Source organism: Lolium perenne, chromosome 3 (genome assembly GCF_019359855.2).
Source record: "Lolium perenne isolate Kyuss_39 chromosome 3, Kyuss_2.0, whole genome shotgun sequence".
NCBI lineage: Eukaryota > Viridiplantae > Streptophyta > Magnoliopsida > Poales > Poaceae > Lolium > Lolium perenne.
The window spans coordinates 35,577,351-35,584,235 of record NC_067246.2 but is presented as its reverse complement, the minus strand read 5'-3'; the positions used below and the strand labels follow the sequence as shown (position 1 = coordinate 35,584,235).

General features: G+C 40.4%; 1 long non-coding RNA gene across 1 annotated transcript; it reads left to right on the top strand.

Annotated features, from left to right (window-relative positions):
* The first annotated feature begins 1,909 nt into the window (after positions 1–1,909).
* On the top strand, positions 1,910–6,090 carry LOC139837505 (uncharacterized). The gene is made up of 5 exons (XR_011753990.1): positions 1,910–2,517; positions 3,220–3,389; positions 4,318–4,453; positions 4,546–4,627; positions 5,748–6,090. It is a non-coding gene; the product is annotated as an uncharacterized lncRNA (long non-coding RNA).
* The last annotated feature ends 795 nt before the right edge of the window (positions 6,091–6,885 follow it).

Genomic DNA, 6,885 nt, shown 5'->3' with positions numbered 1-6,885 from the left:
AGGCGCCTGTGGTGACTTCGTCAATTTCAAGATCCAATCCGCTGGCTCAGTCTTCCGGAGATGCTCATAGGGGTAGGGTGTGCGTGTGTGCGTTCATAGGGGTGAGTGTATGCGCGTGTATGTGAGCGTCTGCGTTTGTACTGTTTTTCTCAAAAAAAAGGTGTATAAATAGATAAGATCAAGTTTTGCTTGTACCATATTTTCTATCATAATTGATTTCTTAAATTCGTAACAGAGTAATATTCGAATCAGAGCGTGGATTCGAATCGGAAACAATATGGGATCTGATCGGGAATAAAAATAGTTGGATAAATATTCTCACGGTCATAGATATATTTCAACCAGTACCCAAGTGGGATTTAACGTTTAGCCTTGAAAAGTCAATTATTTAATAAAATATAAACATGATTTAGATAAATACACAAGCATCACCGATTTGGTATAAATATAAAATGACTAGTGAATCCATCAGTTAACCTGTAGCAGAATGTGGAGCGAGCGACATGCTCACCAAATGGACTAGGTAACTCAATAACTACCAAATGTGTTGATTGAACTTGTATTTTGACTAAAAAAATGGATAATTTTGTTTAAAATGTTTGGATAATCCTTTTTTTTGGATTATCTATATCTCGGTATCCTATTCGCTACACCACATTTGGGCGCCACTTCAAAATTGGATATATCTATCCATCAGTTGTTTAAAATTGGATATGTATTTTCTTTAGATGGATCCTAAATGGGATTTGGTGCGTGAAATACCCTAATTTTTTTACATCTACAGAAAATAAATCAATATAATTAGGGACGACTGCTAGTTTATTTACGTTGCTAGTATCTCCTGCTGAACGCTCTACAAGTTGTACTAATAGTTATTTTAGGTGGACAAATGCGACTTCAGTACTGAGAACATGAAACATAAAATTCACCACTACATTGTTATATGTAAGATATATTTGACTCAAAAAAGCGACAGCTACGAGGCAATGATTCGGTGACAGCATGCTCTTAGACACCATGTATACTCTAGAATTGATATTTCAGTATATCGGATCACAAACTAGGAACCTCTGACAAAATATTGTTATAGCTGGAACTTAGAGATCTCTAGAAAATAGCTACCTATACACACAAATATATACACCATCTTCATCAATGAATACATATGACTTTGTATTCTCTTTTTTATTTTTCACATTTGAGAGGTGCAATGCATTAAAAAAAAGTTATATTATTACAATTGATTTTATTTTTTGGGTAGTATAATACTATGACCATGAATTGATAAAAATGAGTTATAACTAAGTAAAAAATGCTAGTGTAAATACCGTGATTGATACGCTATTGATTACGGTGATTGATTACTGATACACGGTAGTGCCAACACGGGATGGAGGGGCTCTTGCCGTTAAATTACATTGGATGATAGGATGTTAAGCGGAGATGTGAGATTAGATTGAATGGTTTGGATGCTCTGAATCTCCTTACGTGTTGTATGACCTATGATCAACTCCAATACAATAGTATAGATAAGACCTTATACTACATAGTGAAATTCTTTTATTATAGCGTACAGAGTACTTTTATTACTAGTATTGTTTAAAAGTCAAGTGAATATCCACATAAACCGATGAACCAATTTTCTGAGTAAATTACATAAATCTACCAGAATTGAGACAGTGGCAAGATCAATGTCATTTTTGGTATTTCTCTACTACTTAAAAAGAAGGAACGTGTTCCCCCTTCTCCCCCTACTTTGGTCGTCCTTTTGGTTGTCAGCTTACGTTTCATCCGCTTCGTCATCCCGCGCAGGCCCAACTGGGCCAGAGCCCAACTACATCCAGTGGAACGGAAAGCCTACGCACCCGAAACCCTCGCTCCTCACCTCTGCACGAATTGCCGCCGCCGATCACCCTCCGCCTCCTCCTCCTGCCGCCGACCACCCCCGCCTCCTCCCGCTCCTGCGGAGCTCGGAGGACCTTCAGTCCGCTGGCCACCTACTTCATGTGATGAAAAAGCAGTTTATCCGCTTACCCACAGATAGAAGAAACAGAGGCGAGCATCTGCGATAGGGTTTGCCGCCGCCACCCTTCTCGTCGTCCTTCCGTCAATCCCTGGATTCGCCGCCAACTCTCCCTTACGTGGCCAGGCGAGGATCTCCCACAGCGCACCTGCCCCGCTCGAGACAAGGGCAGAGAAGGATGGGTGGAGCCGCAACCTCCTCCTCTTGTCTCTGGATGCCTGCACTGTGTGAAGCCCTCGATCTGTTGACGAGAATATCGCTCGTGTCCACTTTGTGGCCGGCCCGTGGGGAGGAGACCGAAGGTTTCAGGCCGCGAGATGGAGGTGGACTCTGGCGGCGGCCCTTCTAGGTGTCCTCATCCTTCTCTGTCACGCTCGTCGCCGTCAGCGTCAAGGTGGGCAAGCAAGCCAGCAGCCGAGCACCCGCGAAGATCCCTCGTAAGCCCCCTTTGAGGCAGCAGCAGCGACTGCACCATCCCACCGCAGCTCTGCGAGGTGATTCCCTCATGTCCTATCCTCTCCTCTTCTCTGTTTCTTTGTTTCTTCGCCAATCTACGAGACTGCAGAGCGCAATAGTAGATAGAACGGAGCTGAAGCGATGAACTTCATGCTGGATTTGTCCTAATTGGCTAGCGCATTAACATGCTATTGTTTGATAGCATGAATGCCTGCATCTATGAACTGTTTGCATTAAGAGGCTGGTGTTTTATTTCTTCTGAATACCTGCATCAATGGATTTCTATTTGATTTGTCCACCAACAAGCTGATGTTCATGACCTGCATTTCAGTCTAGCTTTCATGGTCTGTGTTGTGTGTATTTTGGAGGGAACGAAGAGTGGATGTTCTCTAGCCCGGACCACAGCGCTGGCGCAGGCCGAGGCCAGGAGTGGTCGGAGAAGAAAGCATCGATGGTGCTGCACTAGGTCATTGGAGGTGTCTTCCATGTTGAAGCTTTCTATGAATCTAGGCCACCATGACCCCCCTCCAACCTCTCCCGTCTTGGTCGTCCTTGTTGTCAGAAACTTTGAATTGGCAGGATAAATTTGTTTTGCAGGGCAGAGTTAACAGATCTTGATGTCATTGCTTTTGTTTTTTTTGCACTAGAATCCTAGACCAACAATTTTGTTGTTCATACTTGTTTGTTGATTTTATAGGAGCCTGTTCCAGTTATTCATGTTTGCTTGTTGCTCTTTCTAGGTAATCATGAGAAGGAAAATGGTCGCATAAGTAAGGCGAAAAAACGTGTTCACGTGCCCTTGGAGTTAGTGATGCCCTCAGGGATGAGGGGGAGTTAATTAACATCCAGTAGGACTATTACCATATCTAATGCTGCACTTCATGTATTTGGAATTGAGCACAAAATACAGGTAAATTGTATCTCATCCTAAGAAATCTATCCAAATTCTTCATATGCAAATGCTGCATTTTCTAAGTTGATCTTTAATATTATCACGGGCTAATCCCATAACTGCTTGCATGTGATGCTGCATTTGATCATCGCCGCTGGCTTGCACCGAGACAAATGTCGATCCAACCATGTATTTTCTGGATTTTAAACAAGTCGCAGTCATGTATAAGTTCCATCAGTTTCTCCAGCTTCTTGACCAACTTACTGAATACGAAAATAGTTTGGACAATTCTTCCTTCGACAAAGCCAACCTTTTATCAGATGCAGCATTAAAAGGGCATGTGATTTACTCACGATAGCCTAGATAGATTATCAGTCATATTTTTAATATATCGGTATTACCATTGGTGCCCACTTTATTGAGAATCGCCATGGACCAGGTTCTAGGTGATATTGTGGAAAGTATAGTGGGTGTCATTCTCTTAGATGCCCAACATCATTTGGATGTAGTTTGGGATGTTTTCAAGACTCTTATTTCTGCCATTCTCCTACTGCAGTTTCTGATCCTCCTACTGTTGGGCTAAGACAGTGGTTCGATCTTCTGAACTCAGTCCTCATGAATTCCAAGATTAATATTGATTGATGAGTGAACTGTATGTTTGAGATGAGCCTGAATTAGATTCTATGGATCCATATTTGCATCAAATGTGTCTGGATGTTTAAGTTGGTTCAATTATTTTGAAACACTCAGTTTCTTTTTGAGCAATTGGATTTTGAAATGGGCAATGTTTTTTGGCACTGAATTGTGTTTGATCTCTTATTGGAAGGTTTCTATCTCTTATGCTTTTAGATCATGTTTCAGTATTAGTAAACGCTTTCAAGATATGATGTGTTTATTAACAGTTGAGTACTTGCCATTTTTCGGGATTAATGGGGCTGTTCTGCAGGAGGTGCGGGTGTTCAATGATCCTCAGCCTGACGCCAGAGAATGCTCGCAGGTAACCATTACCTATAATAACTCTGTTTTTCTCATCCTTGCGGGTGTTCAATGATCCTCAGCCTGACGCCAGAGAATGCTCGCAGGTAACCATTACCTATAATAACTCTGTTTTTCTCATCCTTTATGATAATACATTGAACTGTATATGTGCCCTATTATTCTGATGGATTTGCAGTTTGCTTGATATACGCCCTGGTATTTTGCACGTCATAACCAAGTTACTGTATTTACTAAATCAAGGAGAGACGTTCACAAAGGTATGATAGTGAACATCTGCATGGTCTTGTGTGCAAAACTTGTGCTACAATGCAGCAGACTAATATCGATCTAACAATATGCACCGTGCCAATGTTATTAGAGTTCTAGAATAATTGACGACCACGTCCTTTCTCAAATCGAGATACTTGAAGCAAGCTATTGTAGACAGAAATCTTGTAGGTGTTTTCAAGAGTAGATGAAATGATAGTGGTTGCATTATTCACCCCCTTCTCTAAATTGATTGAATCCTAATGGGCATTGTCTCTGAATTTCCACCCCCTTTTCTTCATCCCATGATGGTAAATCCGCCCCGATGCCCGGATGGTAAATCCGCCCTGTCTCCATCCCATGAATATTTGCTGACACGATGTTGTAGCTTTGGATGATATGTCTTAGTTGAGGAGAAACAATTTTGAAAAATAAAAAGTTGCAGAGCATCATGCTCTAAGCCATTTGTTTACATCTCTAATTAATGATTTTCTACTTTAAAAATGGTTAGTGTTTTTGCTACTGTAAATTTTTAACTAACAGAATCATGCATCATATCTCCTTGGCGTGTAACACAACACCCGAAATATTTGTTCTAGCTTAGGGAACTCTAAACTTTGAGGTTCATTGCTGCTGTGATATGCAGTCCTATACATACCAAGTTATTCTAAACTAAAGAGGTAATATTTTGAAACAAGTTGCTGGTAGTGCCTTCCATTTTTGTAGACTTAGTGAGCTCATATTTCCTATTGACTGAAACTATTGATTATCCATCGGATTCACTGGTCATCTTAGTTTATGCGAGAGACCAGTTTCGAAAATTTATAAAAAATATGATACCATTATTTTCATCGGACTGGAGCAATAGGATTTGTCTAATCTAAGTTAGATAAAGAACGTGCAAGAAGTCCCTACATAAATATTGTGAACGAATTTGACTCCATCTTGTAAACATATCCCTAACAATGGACATCTCCATTGTTATTTTGAATGACAATTCCCAATCCCTTGTCCATTCCTTGTGGTAAAAGCTCCATCTATATTCAGTTCCAGACCATCCACTATATGTTTGGCAAATCTTTGTTGTGATTTTTCCACCATTTTTAAATTTTTCCTCCATTTTATTGCCAGAGATCAGGGTGAGTTTCACTAGCTTTTGGGAAGATGACAAGTTGATGAGGCAATGTGACATAGTTGGGAGGTCCATATAGAGGAAGGAAGCGATTATGGATGGCATTCCTTATTGAAAAGTAGCGGTGGAAAATGATCACAAATCACGGACAGAAATAAAACGAAGCATTTCATGGTGGTAGTTGGTGAGATAGAAGCGCTAAGGAAAAGCCACCTTGGCCAACTCTGAAGCGTTCTTTGCTCTTGATCGGTACATTATGCACACATATATTGTTTCATTTCGTAGTAACACACAGACACTGAACTTGAGAATTAGTTAAGTACAAACATGATTGTAAATTTCTATGCATATGATGTCAAAGTATAGCTTTTTATCGAATTACATTTTAAAGCTATATTTCTATTGTTTTTAGAATATTATGCGGTTATCTCCTACTTCTATAGGCCTGAATTTACGTGGTATTATGGTTACATGTACGAAATAAACTAAATGCGAAGGATTCTTAAAAAAATGTGCAGGGTCGGTTATGCCTGCTGGGTTTAGAGAGGAACCATGTTTCCTAAATTTATCATCATTAGAGTTACTAGCAGATTATCACAGGATCCAGCAGTGCTCTCAACCATGGTACAAAAACATGTTTAGACATACTATGTTGCTCTCACAATAAAAAAAACATGGATGTCGTCACCCCACCCCAAAGTATCAACAAAAGGATGACACATACTTTTTTTCTAGAGCCGCCAAAGGCGATTGGGTTGGGTGTTGCTTCCTAAGTGTGGATCTTGAATTGCAGAACTACGAGAATCTGTCTTGCTAAGGCCTAGGCAATTAGGTTAAGATATGACGGTACAAGAAATTGTTGCAGGGTTACACTGTATCAGTGGTAAACTAAACGTTTAGGGCTTCATAGCTCGATACACAGGCCCTCTAGGAGTGGTCACACCCTTTTTCTTGGTTTCCATGATCATTCTTTTTTTGGAGCGGTTAAAGAATTGCTGCCTAGAAAAATTAGCATCCGAGCCACCGATCTGACGGAGTTTTTTTTTACCCCATCCGTTATTGAAGATTTGCTAAGCCGAAGGCTACGATTTAGGGTCGTGTCCGGATATTGGACTAATCAGATAAAGTATTTTCTTC